Below are 20,590 nucleotides of genomic sequence, written 5' to 3'. Positions count from 1 at the left end.
TATCAGTCTTTTCAACGTTATTCACAATGTATTTATAAGCATAAGCCTTTGACCTCAATCCCACAAATTCACTCATAACACTTCCTCCTAATTCATCCTTGAACTTTCCAATCACCTTTTTATTTTTAGAAGAGAACAACTCACTCTCTGAACTATAATTACTAGTGTCATAGATATTAATGTCCTCTTTCATGTATGAATAAACATCGTCAATATTAATTTTCAAAATAAAACTGTCTGTATCCATATAAAGTAGATTAACATCATTTTGATATTTCTTCCTCAAGTTATTGTAAAAGTAATCATACATTAATGACCTTGATAAATCAAGAATTGATGTTCCAATATAAATAGGTTTGTCCATTTCAATACTCTCTTTGACCAAATGGATCGCACAAAAGTTCTCAGTAAAGACCTCAGCTCTTAAAAAACTCGGTCTGTTAATTTATTTTGATGCTTGTTCCCAAGATGTTGCGAGTCTGATATTTTGTCTTTTCCTCACATTCTCCATGGTCTTACCAAAGACGGCATTATTCATCAATTTATAAAATTCTTTCTCAAAATCTGTTTTTGACTCTGTTCTTCTTTGTGTATTAAAATCAATGTACTCCTTTAATTAATGACTTTGATTGAACTTTAGGACCATATGGACCTTCTCTACTCTTAGACCTTTTGATAAATATTGTCGCAAATTTCTTTGGTGTAGAACATAATTTTTCTTGTCATATAATGTAGTAAGTAATTTTTCTGTTGATTCGCCTATATCAAACGATCGTTGATATTCACTCAACCATTCTTTCTTTGGACTTTCTTTCTCACAAGCCAATGGAAGATCTTTATGTTTATTATGAAGTTCTTCGGGATATTTAAAATCGACCTCAAAATAATAACCAACCTTTGAATCATCCAATTTCTTTGTGTTGAGATACATCCATCTTGTAAAACCTTTTTGTAGTCTTTTTCCTTTACCCATCTAAGTTTTCCATAAGGAAGAGCCTGAGACATTGCCCAGCCATACAGGTTGTTTGCATCATAGTACATCAAGTAAGAACTCTCTTTCGTTGAATCATAATTTGGAAGATATTTGTTATTTGCTCTTGCGTATCTGCTCAAGCAGACTTGTGAAATTCCTCCTCTTTTAGCCTTTTCAATCATCAAAAGCATATAAACATCGGTTATCAAATCCAAAGCTTGTTTTGTCATTTTCAACATTGCATTCCAAGCCAATCCAGGCGCTGCGTAATAGTGAACAGGATCCAATCCATATCCAGCACGACAAACAGATCTAAAAACCTCAAACACATCAGCCAATAAAAGCACATCAGTTTTGAGATACAAATCATGATACTCACCAAGATTCTTGATGTTATATTTTTCCCAAACATTTTGTGCATGGACATAATCTTTATCAGATATATGACTGTTATTAGTCCCTTCCCGGTGTACACCGGAGGGGACTATAGGTTTGCGCGCCATCCCTCCGTCCGTCAGTCTGTCAGTCTGTCAGTCTGTCAGTCCGTCAGTCGTTCACGCAAAGAACAGTTTTCCGGACTTTTTTTCTAAACGCTTAATGCTAATGATTTCAAACTTGGCACATCGTTTCCTCATGATAAGTTACAGATCAAGTTCGAACTTCACGACGTTTCGATCATTTTTGACAAAGTTATGGCACTTTGAACTTTGGGAATTCTGATAATTCTGATGATCCTTAACTCAGTGCCATTATTTTCACCATAGGAGGGACTCGGTCTGTAGAATATTTTAATGGTAATTATGACGTCACAGCTCACGTGGTTCGGGCGCCATATTGTTTTTCGTGAAAACACGAAAACCCCTTTTTCTCTGCAACGGCTGTACAGATCGAGGCCAAACTTTGCAGGCGGAATCGCATACCCATGACGAACAAAAAAGTTAGCGAGCATGATGTCATGAGTCACATGGTTTCAGAGTTATGACGTTTTTTAGCATGAACATTTAAAACCGAGCCCCTCCCTCATTTTTGATCCAATCGAGGGGAAACTTCACAGATCTGTTCCGCATGTCAGTCTACTAAAATGTCCTTTTGGAATTTGCGATAGCTGACGTGGTTTGGCAGATATCGTTAATTAAACGAAAATATTTTAAAAAATGGATATCTCTTGGATCGCTTTATTGATCGATGTGAAACTTCACACTATATTAGAAGCCTTGAAGAGTAACAAGTGTGCAAAATTTCAAGATGATTGGATGTATGGTCTGGAAGCTAGAAGTTGTTATTGCGTGAAGAAGAAGAGGCATCAAGTGTTCGGATTTAATTATTTATCACATGTACAGACTGAAAGCATCGTTGGACACGACCTGTCGCGGTCATTTTAACCTCAAATAAAATTCTAATTTAAGATTTGTCAATAGCTGAGGTATATTAACAAACGAATAAAACAGATTTGGTCAAATTCTGACTTTTTAAACTCGATCGCATTTGACAGAGTTTTGACAAGCTGAGGAAGAAGAAACCTCGCATTGGCTTCTCCAATGTGCCATAAAAAAAAAAGGATTTCTCTTGAATCGCTAGTACCTCAGACCGTGAGTTGGTAATAATCTATCTATAATTCCAGTAATCTCTGTGTGTATGTATGTATGTATGTATGTATGTATGTATGTATGTCTGTGACCGCTGTTTCTCGACAACCACGGGTCCGATATACTTTAAACTTGCCAGGTATATTGCTGGGGACCCGAGGATGTGCCTTTTCAAGGTTTCATATTAATCGGAGAAGTAGTTACCGAGCTATGTCCAAAAAACGATTCAACCAATCAGAGAGCAGCGAGCTATCACGTGTGCCGAACGTGGCGAACAGACTCTGCCTCGGACGGCACATTTGAGAGCGTATTCATTTATTTCACGTTGGCAAACTATGTTGCCGCTATGTTGGCGTTAAACGATGTTTTAAAACTAATTAAAACTAATTTGCGATTCTTTCGCTTTCCTGCGCGTTTGTGCATGCTATGGCGATTTCTTTACCAAACTCCGCAAGCCGTTCACTTTGGACCAAACCATTTCATGTAAATAGAGGGGAGGGATTGTCACCGTACTCGCAAGCCGTTCGCTTTGGACCAAACCATTTCATGTAAATAGAGGGGGGGGGGGGGGATTGTCACCGTACTCGCAAGCCGTTCGCTTTGGACCAAACCATTTCATGTAAATAGAGGGGGGGGATTGTCACCGTACTCGCAAGCCGTTCGCTTTGGACCAAACCATTTCATGTAAATAGAGGGGGGGGATATAATTTTAGATATAGATATAGTACGGGCATGCCCTAGTTTATATAATTCACACAGTGCAATACGTGCAGGCCGCTCCATGGAGCGACCTTGCGGGCTTATCAACGAGGCGGGGCATGACACACATGTCTCAGCATACCTCAGATCAAGTTTGAAAACCAGCATCAACCATGCATAAATTTGCATATTCGATCATTTTTGACAAAGTTATGGCACTTAGAACGTTGGTAGGGGACATGTATTGCAGCACTATACTCAGAATGCTTGTTTAATTTGTTATAGAAATTTTATTTTGAAGGAAGTTGTGTTTCATAGAATCTCTCAAATGAGTCCATATAATCATATAGTCAGGTTCACTATGTCAATAAATTATATTTCGTTCAAAATCATGGTAGATTAGCAAACCTATACATTTTTGGAAAGGTTATAGCATAAGGAAACTAAAAATCAATGTTTACATTTGGAGAGATACCTGTATGGCGGCCATTTTGGATTTTCAAAATGGCCACTGTAAAATACATATTTTGTTCTATTTCTGCCTCTAATTACCCTAAAAACTTTTTAAAATATACTCAACCTATATTGTCAGGGACAAGGAATCCAATGAAAGTATCAAATTAGTGCTATGGGGAATGAATGGTAAGACACGAATCAAAGGTTTTGAATTGCAAAATACTGTCATTATATTCGCGATAAGTTGCATAATCAAATACATGTTATCATTTTGTACAGGCAGTTAATAACATCAAAATGTGTCACAATAATTCATATCACCAAACATACACAGGCAGTCAGCAAAATCATATATACACATGCAGTCAGGCAGTCAATAACTTCACATCTACACAGGCAGTCAATGACAAAATATACACAAGCAGTCAATGGCATCAAACATACACGATTACAGAATATGCCATTTAGAGTTTGACATCACTGTCCTGTGTGTCGTATCCGACAATATAGTCCGCATCGTTTTCACAGTCCGTTCCACACAAGCAAAGGTCGGTCAAATTGATTGGCAAATCGAATTGGTCGAATGGTCGATCGAATCGAATCGATCGAATTGGTCGAATGGTCGAATGGTCGATCGAAGCGATTGGTCGAATGGTCGAATTGGTCGAATGGAATTGGTCGATTGGTCGAATTGGTCGAATCGAATTGGTCGGAATTGCAAATGTAAACATTGATTTTCAGATTTTCCATGTAATAACGTTTCCAAAAATGTATAGGTTTGCTAATCTACCATGATTTTGAACGAAAAAACATAGTGAACCTGACTAATAGGGGTAAATTCCCTTTTGTGTTAGTAAATCTTTGTCTGAAAAATACCCAGAAAGACATGGAAACTCTTTTCGATTTTGAACCAAGTTAGCCAATGGACTTGCCATGAATTTAAATGGATCAAGAAATCTGATATGAGATACAGGAGATGTATGAATTGTTTTTGTGAATGAAATGTATTTCTGATCTGTGTTTAGAATTGCTGAAATGTCTCCAGATGTCTTTGAAAGTTCATTAATAAATAGACGCGTATCATAATGAGCATTGTTATGAAGAAAGATAGGAATGAAAGAGGGGAGTTTATAATTAATATTACAACTTTGATGAGCCGGACCTCTATATTTACCAGTGAGATGACAATGATCTCTAACCTTTAGGCCTTGTAGTGGAAGTGGTGAGTGAGACTCAAGACGCCAATGGTCGGAAACAGGTTTTACAAAAGGTCACAACTTTATTAACTGGTTATTCACTTCATTCCATTACCAAATAATACCGTTTCACTCAATGGACCAGGTTAACTCTATCCGCATAGTCCTTCTTGTTCGGCTGCAGCGCCGAACTCGTGGTACGCGTTCATTCCGTCGGGCAGAGGTTCCTCGTGGCAAGTGCCCCTGAATCAAAGTCTGTTCTGGTTTATATCGGCACGCTTGAGTTAATCCTCTGTCCGCTGAAATCGTAATCCCTTCTCTGCTGCTTCTAATCCGTTACTCGGTCGCCTCACTCGCACCAGCTCGCTCCCCTCCTGCTGCGAGTTCCATTTACCAAACAATAGGGGGGTGCTCCAGCCTGGGGCTGTGACCAGGTGGACAAGAGATTACCATGTTCGTGCACATTCTTGGCATTCATTTACGAAATCGTCTATCTGCTTCGTTACCAGTCTTAATCAATGAGTTACCAGTGCCAATCAATAAGTTACACTGAGTTACACTTCCACAATTCCTCTCATCTTTTTGTTTTTGTTTATATTAACCATTAATCTAAACATCAATATAAGTAAACAATCAATCACTACAAGTAAACATCAATACAAGTATAAGTAAATAATCAATCACTGCAAGTAAACATCATTACAAGTATAAGTAAATAATCAATCACTGCAAGTAAACATCATTACAAGTATAAGTAAATAATCAATCACTGCAAGTAAACATCATTACAAGTATAAGTAAATAATCATAACTTTGGTAATCAAATTCCCTTAGGCATACACCGTCATCCTGCAAGAATCACAAAACATTTCATTGGTCATTGACTCCTTCCATATTGTTCAATCTATTGCATTTGCATCACAAATATATTTTCAAAACAACACTTCACCATCACCAAGATACAACAATTTCACTTCATTTTCAAGTTTTGTAAAGCATCTGCACCATCTGGCAAAAACGTTTGCCTCCACACAAATGTTGACTTTGTTTGAAAGGAAGGGCTGATCACTTGTGTTTGAATCCAGGTATGAAACATTTTCTCCTAATGTCTTCATAGCTCCTGCACTACTTCGTGTAGGATTTCGCTGTTGTGGTAACATTGCGGAGTCATAGACTGACCCTGCTCTCCTTGTAGCATTCTTGCCACTTTTTTGCTGTGAACCATAATGATTCCTTGAACAAGGCCTTCGCCCAGTTGTAGTTGACTTGCCTCCTCCCTCATTATGAGTGGGCAGCAAGTATTGGTGTGACGTTGATTGGCCAGCAAGATGTGGAACAGGGATGCCGGATACATCCACAATGATGTTGGGACCATGGTGTTCAGGTCATCCATGGTCCATACCAGGAGTGGCCCGCAAAATCGTGCACAGCTGTTGTGAAAAGGCACAGCCATTGGTTTGCAGCTCCTTGCTGGCTCCCCGGAAGTTGGTGAAGTAATAACATATGTCCCCGCATTTCACAGAGGTTGCAGGTAAAATGTCGTTGTCCTGCAACTTCTGATGTGATGAATGTTCGAAGCCTTCGAACAAGAGTAAGTGATCGCCTTTCTTTCATATGTTGCAGTGTGATCCAGGCAAATGGTCACATAAATTTCCTTGGTGAAGGTAAGCATTCATCTCCAAGTTACACGGGAGAATGTCTTCATCATTCTTTGAGAAAGAGGGTGTATGCCACGATTAACTTCATTTTTTAGCCACAAATTTTCTTTCTCGAACTTCTTCCCAATTCCGTTAGCACTCCCTTCAAAATGTGATCTCGTCTTATCCTTATGCTCAGTCACATCTGAATCTGCTTTCCGCACACACTGAATCAGATAGGGTACATCTTACCATGAAATCAGCATAATCATGTATATCTTCCGACAGTTTCACATTCAACAATTTGTTGTTTTTCCTTAACACAAAAAGTTATATTCATTTATATGCGTCACACAAATAATATTCAATCAGGTATGTATTTTATTACTAAACTAAGAATAGCATCCACAATTGCTTTCAGGTTAATATAGTTCAAAAATTAACTCATGCAGGTATTTTAGCACTACTCTAAGAAAATAAATTGTATTTGATTACAATCACAAACGGGAATACCTAATTCCCAACAACAATTTTCCCAAACCAACAAATTAAGCATAATGTATTATTACCATAATTCCTCTCCACTTTTTTCTTTTCCCTCTTTTTTTCCCTAACAGTGTGTCACTCGTGGTGATATGAGTTCACTGATATTGTAATTGACACAACTCATAACATTGTCGTTATGCCATTATCTTAATTCTACTGTATTCATTTGCAACATCACTTGATTTAATCTTTTAATCTCAGTAATTATGTCGCCATAAAAGTCTTCCTTTTCTGGTTCCACATTTCTTTCCTCATTTGTCACTTCATGCGTTATCATCGTGTTGTTGGTTACCTTATTCAAACACACCGTCACTAAAGCTTTCAAGCAAGCCATCACTAAAACAATTGCCAATATAACTACTAAACCAACAAACAAGTCTGCTACTCCTTGTATATATTCATACCTATGACATAATTATATGTTGATGACATTCAACATTATATACCAAACTAACAAGCTTCCTAAAAGGTAAATAAAGAAAATCCCTTAATATGTAACATAAATCAGATTATTTGTCTTACCCTGATCCCCCTATCTCCCGGGGTTGAACTCAATCCCCTGATCATGAGTGTAGTTGTGATACATTTTTCACTCATGTTGTATTAATATCAGCAGGTAATTGTATGTCATGTAGGCAAATAAATGTCACTATCCCAAGTAGGAATATCACATGTTGAAAATGTAATGTTTATCAATGCAAGGGGTGTTAAAATGTAATTCAAATGACTGTAAATCACGACTATCATTTATCTGCCACTGAATGTTCTGCTGGGCTGCTAGGTGCAGCCTCATTTTCTGTGGGATCGTCCACCTTAGCCCCATGTGCTTGCTTGCAATGAGAGGCATGAATCCAACTTTCTATTTTGGGTCCATATTTGTTTCTATTCTTATCAATCTCCTATGGTTTATCATTTCGTTCCAAGATACCGCAACCAAAGGTTTTAACCAAAGCTCTACCAAACTATTTCCAATTTGAACAAAAAAAATGCCAGTGAAACAATGATTCGAAGAATTAACTTCAAGGGGTCAATAAATTTATTCTATAGCCAGATCTAATTTTCCCATCCAATAGTTTGCCTTGCCACATGTCATATTATAACACTTTAATAAACCTTCGAAAAATGTTTCCCATCTCAACAAATTTCCTTTTTACAAATAGCCATGTGTAACTTACGTATTTAACTACAATTTCCTCTCAATTTGTTTGGCCTAGCTGGCCGCAAAAGTGGCTGCCAGCATGCAGTACCGTTCTTTATCTACCAAGGAAGTGCTCGTCCACACAAGACCTCTACCAAAATGTTGTTTGTAAAAACAAATCTGGGATTTCTGATTACATGGATGCACACTCTCAGGACATTTTCAGGCTGCTGTTAACAATCCACTACGATAAATTAATTCCTTTACCCACAATCAAATAATTAGTACAAATTGAGGATATTATCCCTATCACATTCTTTTATAGATTCATTATGTTGTATCTAATTTTTTCCAATAATTTTCCACTGCTGTAAGGAAGAACAATAGCTCTCATAAGTCTTAGTAATATCGTACTTAATTTGCCCAGCATCGAATAATTTATTTACTATCCTTTCTCATCTGTTAACTAGTGACTTTGTTTGAACTCCAGAACTGAAAACCCACAATAGTTCAAACCAGCAAAATTTTCTTTACTATTTTCCCATATCATCTATGCCTAAACCACATCCATACATACAGCACAATTTATATGCTGATAAAATTCAAGTTTATATATATATAAATCCATGAGCAGAGTACTCTGGGAAGTCAGTGTAAGACCTCTCCAAAATTTGGCTAATTTTGTACTCCCACATTTTTATGAAGCTCATATCCATAAATAGCTTTGATTCTCATATAAATTCGATCACAATGGAATCCCAAGATTACTTCCAATTTTTTTACTATTAATGAATAGCTGCTCATAACTCAGCAAATCAAATCTTTATTCTCCATCTCCCTTGACAAAAGTGATAATTTTCATAATCAAATTATATTTCTATTTTTTATTTTTTATTTTTATGAATTCTCTCGATATGCGATCCCATCCCCATGGAACTATCTATTTTTCAGACAAGGCACACTGTCGGTGTCAACAATCTTGTAAGATTGATACACAAAAACAAAAACAACAAACACAAACATTGATACACAAAACACACACACACGCATGCATTATGCATATTTGTTTGCGTTGGAACCATTATTTACAGATCAGGTTGGGTGTCAGTTTTATTTCATTTTCATAAAATTTGTCCTTCAATTTTATAAATGCTAATACGCAAAAGGACCAAAAAGTTTATTTTTAGAAAACCCCTATGATGTCACATTGAAATTACCCTTTCAGTTCCCACCATAATTTATCCAAATTTGACTACACACCCATTTGCATGTCAGTCGACCACTGACCTATCAATCATGTGGAACACTAGTCCGAAATTCCCACCTGATCATCATGTGACTTTTGTCACTTGGTTTCAAAAATTTGCAAAGCAATTGTTCCAACTTTGTAAATTTAAAATTTTGTGCCCAACATAAAAGATCCAATTTCGGCATTTGATCAATTAATTACTAATTTGCTTACAAGCAAAAGAAAAAATGAATAATTCTTTCTCCGAAAACCTTTTCAGACACAAGAATCATCGACAGTTATTCATGTTTGTCCAGTAATCTAATCTGTTGAGGCCAATCGTCATTTGGGATTTGTCGCCATGAAGGCCTAATCATTGTCTGAGGTATCGGTCAGCACTGGTACCCTTGATCTTGGTTTACCCTATGAACTTGTCTTCCTTTTGGTATACGGACATCCTCTTTTCCAATGTCCCATCCGTCCACACTTGAAACACAGGTTTCTGTCATTGCCTGGTCTGTGCACCTGTGCACTTGTATTGCTGGGCTGCATCTCTACATCCCTGAGTTGCCACTGCAATCTCTCGTTATCTCCTGAAACACGAAAAAATTCTCTGTACCGTCCTTTTTGGGGAGACAACTGGAAATCAGATGGGACAACTGTCACTTTCATTCCTAATTTCGAGGGCAGTTGTGCATTTGTCTCCTCCACTGTATCCTGTATCCTTTTTATTTTAAGTTCTAGATCCGTTATCCGTTCTTGCTGTTCCCGTTGTCTGGATTCACCATCCCAAAGATGGAATGCAAGCCAGTCTACCGTTAGATTCTGTCTCTTCCTGGCTTTCAATCTTTGTTCTAATCTTTCCAATCGACTTTGCTCAAATGTACCATCTCTTGGAAACTCCTCATCATGTCCCTTTGTCCACAAATACCAATTCTCGACCTGCCTTATAGCTTCGGCACCATAACGGTCGTACATATGATGTGTACAAGTACCTTTTTTTTTGGAATCTCTGGTTGTCCTTGTGTATTCTTGCAGGCTCCATTTCCCATTCTGCCTTTTATCAAAGTAGCGTTGGATGTGTTGTAGTTTGTTCTTCTAAAGCTTCACTCGTACCTCCAGGAAGGATCTCTCCACCTGTTCAAACGGTGATTTCCAGAGAATCTCTCTCACATGTGGCTTTTGCACAATCCAATCTGACAGATCAGTATTTGCAGATGAGCCAGAGGGTCAGTATGAAATGGGTGAATCCTCAGGTGTCTGCTCTGTTGAAGGGGAAATCATACAATGGTAACCGCACATATATATCTATATATAAACTCACCACCTTGCTCAATTTTCCAAGGTTGTCTTCACATTGATAATATCTCACAAAGATATTAAAGCTTCTTTCTTGCGACCGCATTTTCATCAATCAAACGATCAATATATTCAATTTAATTTATTCAATTCAATTTATCCAGTTAAATTTATTCAATTAAATTCAATCAATTAGATTCAATCAATCAACAATTCAATCAATTATTCAATTTCAATTAATTCATCAATATTCATCAATAAATCAAATTAATCATTTTGGATGACTCCTTGCATAAGCCCTTTCCCAATGATGTCAGGACAGGTCCATCCATTGACTGAGATCAAATCTCATCGGTCGTCACCTCTGGTTCATACCTCATGTCAATTGATGAATCACCGTCCTGTCCTAGGGTCATATCTGACATATTTCCCCATTTTGCCTGGTCTCCACAAATTTTCTTTGCAACCACTAAAGGCAACTCATCCTTCATTCGTGAGACAGCCAAAATGGATGGCAGATATTAAAGTTCTTTGGGAAAAATATCTCATCATTTTTCTTTTAATAGTACCCAAATCTCTTGGCAATATAAATTTCGTAAAACTCCTGAAATAAGACTGTAAAATTCCTTCAATCATGCTAAATTTTGAAACTCCATCGCTTGTAACACCCAATTTATCCCATAGGGCTTGAAAGTTCTTTCCCAAGTTCATGCAATCATTCTGCATTTGAACCCTATGATATCATTCATAATAATCATCATGATTTTATAGCCATGGTCCTATCATAATCATCTATTTAAAACGAACATTTCCTTTATCACCACAGCTATGTGGTATAAATCAACAATAGAATAAAACTGTACATAGCAACAGGCTACCTCATGGCCACTTAGTATACCTATTGACAATAAGTCATAACAATATCGAATAATCATTGAACAATTAAAAAATCGCTTCCACTGCTCCAGCCGCAGCATTCGTCATTTTGTCTGCTCATCCGCTTGACCAAAACGAAATAAAGGGAGCTCAACCATTACACAGCGCTTTTAATGGCGCATGCCATAGGAACTCAACGCAATTTCGACTCGGCCAGAAAACGAGCAAATTTTGCAGGATGTTAACTGGAATTAGTCGTGAAAATATATCCAAAATACACAAAAATACACACCCACAAAAATAAACAACAAAACCCAAACAAACCCAAGGTCGACCATATTACACAATTAAATTACACCTTAAATTATTCATTAAATTACTCATTAAATTACTCATTAAATTACTCATTAAATTACTCATTAAATTACTCATTAAATTACATCATTTCAGCATCGTATTGATTGCTGAAATGTTCATGGGTTTGAACACACCTTAAAAGAGGTATGCTTTGCGGTGTTGCCCACCTTCCACGTTTAATTAAATTACATCATTTCAGCATCGTATTGATTGCTGAAATGTTCATGGGTTTGAACACACCTTAAAAGAGGTATGCTTTGCGGTGTTGCCCACCTACCACGTTGAATTAAATTACATCATTTCAGCATCGTATTGATTGCTGAAATGTTCATGGGTTTGAACACACCTTAAAAGAGGTATGCTTTGCGGTGTTGCCCACCTACCACGTTTAATTAAATTACATAATTTCAGCATCGTATTGATTGCTGAAATGTTCATGGGTTTGAACACACCTTAAAAGAGGTATGCTTTGCGGTGTTGCCCACCTACCACGTTTAATTAAATTACATCATTTCAATTAAAAAAAACATCACTTCTACTGCTCCAGCCGCAGCATTCGTCACTTTTTCTGCTCATCCGCATGACCAAAACGAAATAAAGGGAGCTCAACCATTACACAGCGCTTTTAATGGCGCATGCCATAGGAACTCAACGCAATTTCGACTCGGCCAGAAAAACGAGCAAATTTTTTTTCAGGATGTTAACTGGAATTAGTCGTGAAAATATATCCAAAATACACAAAAATACACACCCACACAAATAAACAACATTTATTCCGTTCAACAGAACAAACATTTCCTATATCATGACATGCATGTCTTCAAAATTATATGACCAAGAGAAAAAGTAAAACTAATTAAAACTGCGGGCAGTGATGATCCGGGGACCATACCGCTCCATCCTGATTGGACGGGTGCGTGATAGAGTCGTTAACAACGACAGTCCAGATCCGATTGTTCAAAATTTCAACTCAATCGATCGAAAAATGAACGCAGGGATGCATTTTAAAGGTGCAGTGGCACTAACTGAGTTGCCACGAATATGGCCACGAAATTGCCAATATAGCCATCACAAAATATTTTCCTTAATCAATTGGCTCATAGCATAACCAATCTGCAAGTATTTCATCCGAAGATGTATCTCTGAGGAATTTTAATTAAATAAGTCATTTATAAATCAACGAGTTAATTTATTAAATGATTAATCAATAAATTAAAATTTTCCTTGCCAGCCACATCACTTGGTCAGTGTCATGTCCAAATATCAGCTTCCTTACTCAAAAGGTGCCTGAGTTAAAGTAATGTAATTACTGTAATAAGATTACTGCAATTACTGTAATGATTACTGTAATTACTGTAATTACCGGAACTGTAATTACTGTAATTACCTCAGGTAATTACTGTAATGTAATTACTGTAATGTAATAAGAAATGTAATTAATTAAATAAGTACTTCATTAATCGCTAATAATTAAATAACTCGTGAATTCTTATCCGATTTACTTAACATTTGAGTGTCCCCAAAACGTTGGAGCAAAACGTTGCAACAACGAAAGTGAAACGTTGTAGCGACGTTGTGGAAACGTCAGCAAAACCCAACATTTGAATGTTCCCAAAACGTTGGAGCAAAACGTTGCAACAACGAAAGTGAAACGTTGTAGCGACATTGTGGAGACGTTTTACAACAACATTATTTCAATGTTGCAGGAAAGTAATGTGAAAAACGTTCCCAAAAATGCTCTCTCTCTGTCTGTCTCTCTTTCTGTCTGTCTGTGTCTCTCTCTCATTTTCTGTCTCTCTCTGTCTATCTCTCTCTGTCTGTCTGTCTCTCTCTATCTGTCTGAATATCATCTTTATCTCTGTCTGTCTCTATGTCTCTCTCTCTTTCTTTCTGTCTCTCTCTCTCTGTCTCTCTCTGTCTATCTCTCTCTGTCTGTCTCTCTTTCTCACTTTCTGTCTCTCTCTGTCTATCTTTCTCTGTCTGTCTGTCTCTCTCTATGTGTCTGAATATCATCTTTATCTCTGTCTGTCTCTATGTCTCTCTCTCTTTCTTTCTGTCTCTCTCTCTCTCTGTCTCTCTCTGTCTTTCTCTCTCTGTCTGTCTCTCTTTCTCACTTTCTGTCTCTCTCTGTCTGTCTGTCTGTCTCTCTCTATGTGTCTGAATATCATCTTTATCTCTGTCTGTCTCTATGTCTCTCTCTCTTTCTTTCTGTCTCTCTCTCTGTCTCTCTCTGTCTATCTCTCTCTGTCTGTCTCTCTCTCTCACTTTCTGTCTCTCTCTGTCTATCTCTCTCTGTCTGTCTGTCTGTCTCTCTCTATGTGTCTGAATATCATCTTTATCTCTGTCTGTCTCTATGTCTCTCTCTCTTTCTGTCTCTCTCTCTCTGTCTCTCTCTGTCTATCTCTCTCTGTCTGTCTCTCTTTCTCACTTTCTGTCTCTCTCTGTCTATCTCTCTCTGTCTGTCTGTCTGTCTCTCTCTATGTGTCTGACTATCATCTTTATTTCTGTCTGTCTCTATGTCTCTCTCTCTTTCTTTCTGTCTCTCTCTCTCTGTCTCTCTCTCTGTCTATCTCTCTCTGTCTGTCTCTCTTTCTCACTTTCTGTCTCTCTTTGTCTATCTCTCTCTGTCTGTCTGTCTGTCTCTCTCTATGTGTCTGAATATCATCTTTATCTCTGTCTGTCTCTATGTCTCTCTCTCTTTCTTTCTGGCTCTCTCTCTCTCTCTGTCTCTCTCTCTGTCTATCTCTTTCTGTCTGTCTCTCTCTCTCACTTTCTGTCTCTCTCTGTCTATCTCTCTCTGTCTGTCTGTCTCTCTCTATGTGTCTGAATATCATCTTTATCTCTGTCTGTCTCTATGTCTCTCTCTCTTTCTTTCTGTCTCTCTCTCTCTGTCTCTCTCTGTCTATCTCTCTCTGTCTGTCTCTCTTTCTCACTTTCTGTCTCTCTCTGTCTATCTCTCTCTGTCTGTCTGTCTGTCTCTCTCTATGTGTCTGAATATCATCTTTATCTCTGTCTGTCTCTATGTCTCTCTCTCTTTCTTTCTGTCTCTCTCTCTCTGTCTCTCTCTGTCTATCTCTCTCTGTCTGTCTCTCTCTCTCACTTTCTGTCTCTCTCTCTCACTTTCTGTCTCTCTCTGTCTATCTCTCTCTGTCTGTCTGTCTGTCTCTCTCTATGTGTCTGAATATCATCTTTATCTCTGTCTGTCTCTATGTCTCTCTCTCTTTCTTTCTGTCTCTCTCTCTCTGTCTCTCTCTGTCTATCTCTCTCTGTCTGTCTCTCTTTCTCACTTTCTGTCTCTCTCTGTCTATCTCTCTCTGTCTGTCTGTCTGTCTCTCTCTATGTGTCTGAATATCATCTTTATCTCTGTCTGTCTCTATGTCTCTCTCTCTTTCTTTCTGTCTCTCTCTCTCTGTCTCTCTCTGTCTATCTCTTTCTGTCTGTCTCTCTCTCTCACTTTCTGTCTCTCTCTGTCTATCTCTCTCTGTCTGTCTCTCTTTCTCACTTTCTGTCTCTCTCTGTCTATCTCTCTCTGTCTGTCTGTCTGTCTCTCTCTATGTGTCTGAATATCATCTTTATCTCTGTCTGTCTCTATGTCTCTCTCTCTTTCTTTCTGTCTCTCTCTCTCTGTCTCTCTCTGTCTATCTCTCTCTGTCTGTCTCTCTCTCTCACTTTCTGTCTCTCTCTCTCACTTTCTGTCTCTCTCTGTCTATCTCTCTCTGTCTGTCTGTCTGTCTCTCTCTATGTGTCTGAATATCATCTTTATCTCTGTCTGTCTCTATGTCTCTCTCTCTTTCTTTCTGTCTCTCTCTCTCTGTCTCTCTCTGTCTATCTCTCTCTGTCTGTCTCTCTTTCTCACTTTCTGTCTCTCTCTGTCTATCTCTCTCTGTCTGTCTGTCTGTCTCTCTCTATGTGTCTGAATATCATCTTTATCTCTGTCTGTCTCTATGTCTCTCTCTCTCTTTCTTTCTGTCTCTCTCTCTCTGTCTCTCTCTGTCTATCTCTTTCTGTCTGTCTCTCTCTCTCACTTTCTGTCTCTCTCTGTCTATCTCTCTCTGTCTGTCTGTCTTTCTCACTTTCTGTCTCTCTCTGTCTATCTCTCTCTGTCTGTCTGTCTGTCTCTCTCTATGTGTCTGAACATCATCTTTATCTCTGTCTGTCTCTATGTCTCTCTCTCTTTCTTTCTGTCTCTCTCTCTGTCTCTCTCTGTCTATCTCTCTCTGTCTGTCTGTCTGTCCCTCTTTCTGTCTCTCTCTGTCTATCTCTCTCTGTCTGTCTCTCTTTCTCACTTTCTGTCTCTCTCTGTCTATCTCTCTCTGTCTGTCTGTCTGTCTCTCTCTATGTGTCTGAATATCATCTTTATCTCTGTCTGTCTCTATGTCTCTCTCTCTTTCTTTCTGTCTCTCTCTCTCTGTCTCTCTCTGTCTATCTCTCTCTGTCTGTCTGTCTGTCTCTCTTTCTGTCTCTCTCTCTGTCTATCTCTCTCTGTCTGTCTCTCTTTCTCACTTTCTTTCTGTCTGTCTTTCATTAAGCGTGAAGCATGTCTCAAAGGCTTAGTGATGGACCTGGACAAAATTTGATGCAATTTTCATCCAATCGCCATTTTTCATAATAATTCTGGACCGGTATGAGATGGGGTTGTCTGTCATGAATTTATTTGTTGATCGAACGAGTTTTAGACATGGCGGGAAAACTGAAAAAAAAATTATTTATTTAAAACGGGTGTACACGATTGTACACGTGTACGGACCTTACCGAACCTTACCGAACCGGCAAACAAATCGCCTCATGGTGCACTTCATGAGCCGATTTGCCTGCAGACCAGAGTAAGGCTTTTAATACCCAGCGTATAATGTACATATCCTCGCAAGCTCACGAATAATAGAATCATTTAAAACGTTCCATCCTTGGATTTTGTCCGCTTATTCACTATTCCTGATTTGCCATCAAGGACCTCGATCATTCCCCGGCGTACTAACTTCCGCTTTTGTAAATGAGATTTCAACAGGATTACGACTCAAAGGAAAAGGAACGAGCAGACATTTTGTAGGACGTTACCTCGGACGATCGTTAAGATCGTTACATCTTAATCATAAAAAAAATGGTTCTTTGGGTAGTAGCCACAGCACCCGGGAGTACCAGCTCAGCAATGGTTCTTTGTGATCCACTACCCAGCACCCTAGACCAACTCAAATGGGTCTCTGTGTCGCGAGCACATCACCGGAGCCAAAAGGTCTCATCTATATCTGCCTTCTGAGGGCTCTCCTGCACCAATTGTGCGTGGAGAAGCCCACACACCAAATCCTCCATGTATATACAACATAACTATTCCCAAGTTCGTAAATCATACTGGACAAAAACAAGACACACTCACCTTTAAAGGTCTTGTATGTGTCCAATTGATCTCAGCGGTGCCTCCATATTGTAGTGGAAGTGGTGAGTGAGACTCAAGACGACAATGGTCGGAAACAGGTTTTACAAAAGGTCACAACTTTATTAACTGGTTATTCACTTCATTCCATTACCAAATAATACCGTTTCACTCAATGGACCAGGTTAACTCTATCCGCATAGTCCTTCTTGTTCGGCTGCAGCGCCGAACTCGTGGTACGCGTTCATTCCGTCGGGCAGAGGTTCCTCGTGGCAAGTGCCCCTGAATCAAAGTCTGTTCTGGTTTATATCGGCACGCTTGAGTTAATCCTCTGTCCGCTGAAATCGTAATCCCTTCTCCGCTGCTTCTAATCCGTTACTCGGTCGCCTCACTCGCACCAGCTCGCTCCCCTCCTGCTGCGAGTTCCATTTACCAAACAATAGGGGGGTGCTCCAGCCTGGGGCTGTGACCAGGTGGACAAGAGATTACCATGTTCGTGCACGTTCTTGGCATTCATTTACGAAATCGTCTATCTGCTTCGTTACCAGTCTTAATCAATGAGTTACCAGTGCCAATCAATAAGTTACACTGAGTTACACTTCCACAGCCTTCACCAATTTTTTCCTCACACATATGACAGACATTGTTTTTTCTAAATTCTCTTTTCTCTTCACTCGTCAAGGACATTGGTTTATTGGTTTCTCTCATTATCTTGGTTAATCGAACATAGTCTTTTTCTCTATACTCCTCTGACTTGTTATATTCATCACTAACGAATGATTTGATATAATAACAAAAATGACAAGGAGTATGTTTTTGATATTTATTTGTGTATGATTGTTTTGCATCTGGAGAAGCAGTATCTATTTTTTCTAGAATACTTTAAAAATCAGCATATATAACAAATGGATGTTTTATTGTTTTCTTTTCGTCTTTGAATGAGATATTTTAGCCTTGTTTAGGCATATTGATTACCGTTGATTTATGATCACCACAATAATTGGAATGTTTATCTAATCTTGCTTGTGTATGGAAGAAGTTAAGACAACGCATACAAATATATATTGTATTTGTTCTTTTACATACTTGTGGTTTTATTAATTTTGTAATATCTTTGATGTATGTACAATGTGAATTTTTCTCTGAATTAAAATATAGAAGATTAATATGAGTTTGATCTTATAAATAATTTTCAGAAAGTTTTAAAACCAGAACGTTGTTTGTTTCTGTTAGACCGTAAACATTAACTGATAAATTATTCATCTTTTCAAATTTAGGAATATAATTTAATGTCATTGGAAAATTTAGATCTTTTGTATTCAACGTATTCTCATATTTTTTATAATGAAATACTCTTTCAACATGACTATCTTGTGGATGTAGATGTGCTAGAATAGACCAGAGAAAACATTTATTGTCTTTATTTTTGATATTGATAACTGCTTTTCTATTTTTGATAACACGAGGTAAATTAATGTAAGAAGAAGCTTTTAGAGGATCTGATTTAAGAATATGAATGTCAATGAAAATAATTTTTCCTATATTGAATCCACTTCCTAGGATTGAATTATCCACATCTTGCTCTTGTTTAATAAGTTCATCATAGACTCCCGTTGTTTTAAAATCTTGATATGATGATATAAAGTATGGCTCAGTTCTCATGTATGGTGTATTTATAACTCCTCCATCTTTTGACATTTCTAATTTTACTCCCATATAAAATTTAAGTGGTTTCATTTCTTTTAGTGTTTTTTCAATCAACGTTTGAACAGCAGGTTTGACTATTTCTACAGCATCAACTATAGACTTTGGTTCGGGAGGTTTGAAGTTGAAGACTCTTATTTTAATATGTCCTTTGAAAGCACCATCAGAGTTTTTAGTTGTGATAAAATTTGATAAATGTAGATTTGTTTTAAGATGTATTTCGAAGCCTTTCTTGAGGATATTTTTATTACATGCAGAACATTGTTTTGTTTCCTTCTGAATAGGGGCTAGTAGGTGAAGTAGATTAAATGTGTGTTTGTTAGTTTTAAGGTGTCTTTTGTATTGTTTATATTCTTGTTCACAAACGTTGCAATAAATCATATTTATATAGCAAAATTATACTTAAAGTAAAACACCTTTTTAGAGGCTTTTTAAAAGAAGAAACTGTGCTTAAAGTAAAGCACTTATAGAAGAAACTGTGCTTAGAAGAAAGTGGCTTTTTCAGGCTTTTTATATATGAAACTATACTTAAAGTAAAACACCTTTTTACAGGTATACTAAAAGTAAAGTGCTTTTTAATCATTAAACTCAACACTAAAATCATCATCATCATCAATACCATCACAAAATTCAACAATAAAATCATCATCAATAAAGCTACCATCACAAAATTTAACAATAAAATCATCATCAATAAAGCTGCTCTCATAACTATCATTTGAGCACACAGTATCACTCTCACTCAATGAATCACTATCACCCAATGAAATAGTAAAATCTTCTGAGTCCAATGAAATAGTAAAATCTTCCGGGTTCATTGAAATACTATCACTCAATGAATCACTATCATCACTATCATCCAAGTATAATGTAAGAGTAAAATCTTCCGAGTCGATTGAAATACTATCACTCAATGAATCACTAAAATCACTATCACTCAATGAATCACTAAAATCTTCGCTACTGTACATATTTAATGAGTAGAAAAAACCTTACCATCTATATCAATATGCTTTCTTTCATTAACGGATTCAATCTCGAAATTTTTAATTGTTATCTTAAATGTTATGTTAAATCTTAAATGTTAAATCGAATGTTATCTTAAAATAATCTAATTATCATCGAACGAAATGACATTTCACCAGAAATATTACATCATTCATTTTACTTAGATCTACACACTTTGGATTATAAAAGAAAATACAAATTTCTCCACGTGTATTGTTGATGGTCTTATCATTTATTTTAAAAGCCCTACTCATATCGCGTCCGATCACTTTTTCAAGCTTTGAATAAATTGCCGGGAGTAGAGGAGAAACCTTTGTTAGATATACTTTGATAGATGTCTTTACAAGCATAGTTAGAGCTCTTCCTTTAAATGAAATAGAGGGGCTCATGTTATTTTCCATTATAGGTTTTATCCAATAATTTCCATATTTATCTTTGTTTAATTTAACATCTTTGACATATTTTTCTATATCTTTCACCGAAGTAGAAATTGATTGAAAGTTATCTTTTGTGTTTTGA

This window comes from Myxine glutinosa, chromosome 3, assembly GCF_964187855.1.
Source record: "Myxine glutinosa chromosome 3, kmMyxGlut1.1, whole genome shotgun sequence".
Classification (NCBI taxonomy): domain Eukaryota; kingdom Metazoa; phylum Chordata; class Myxini; order Myxiniformes; family Myxinidae; genus Myxine; species Myxine glutinosa.
This window is presented reverse-complemented; position numbering follows the sequence as displayed.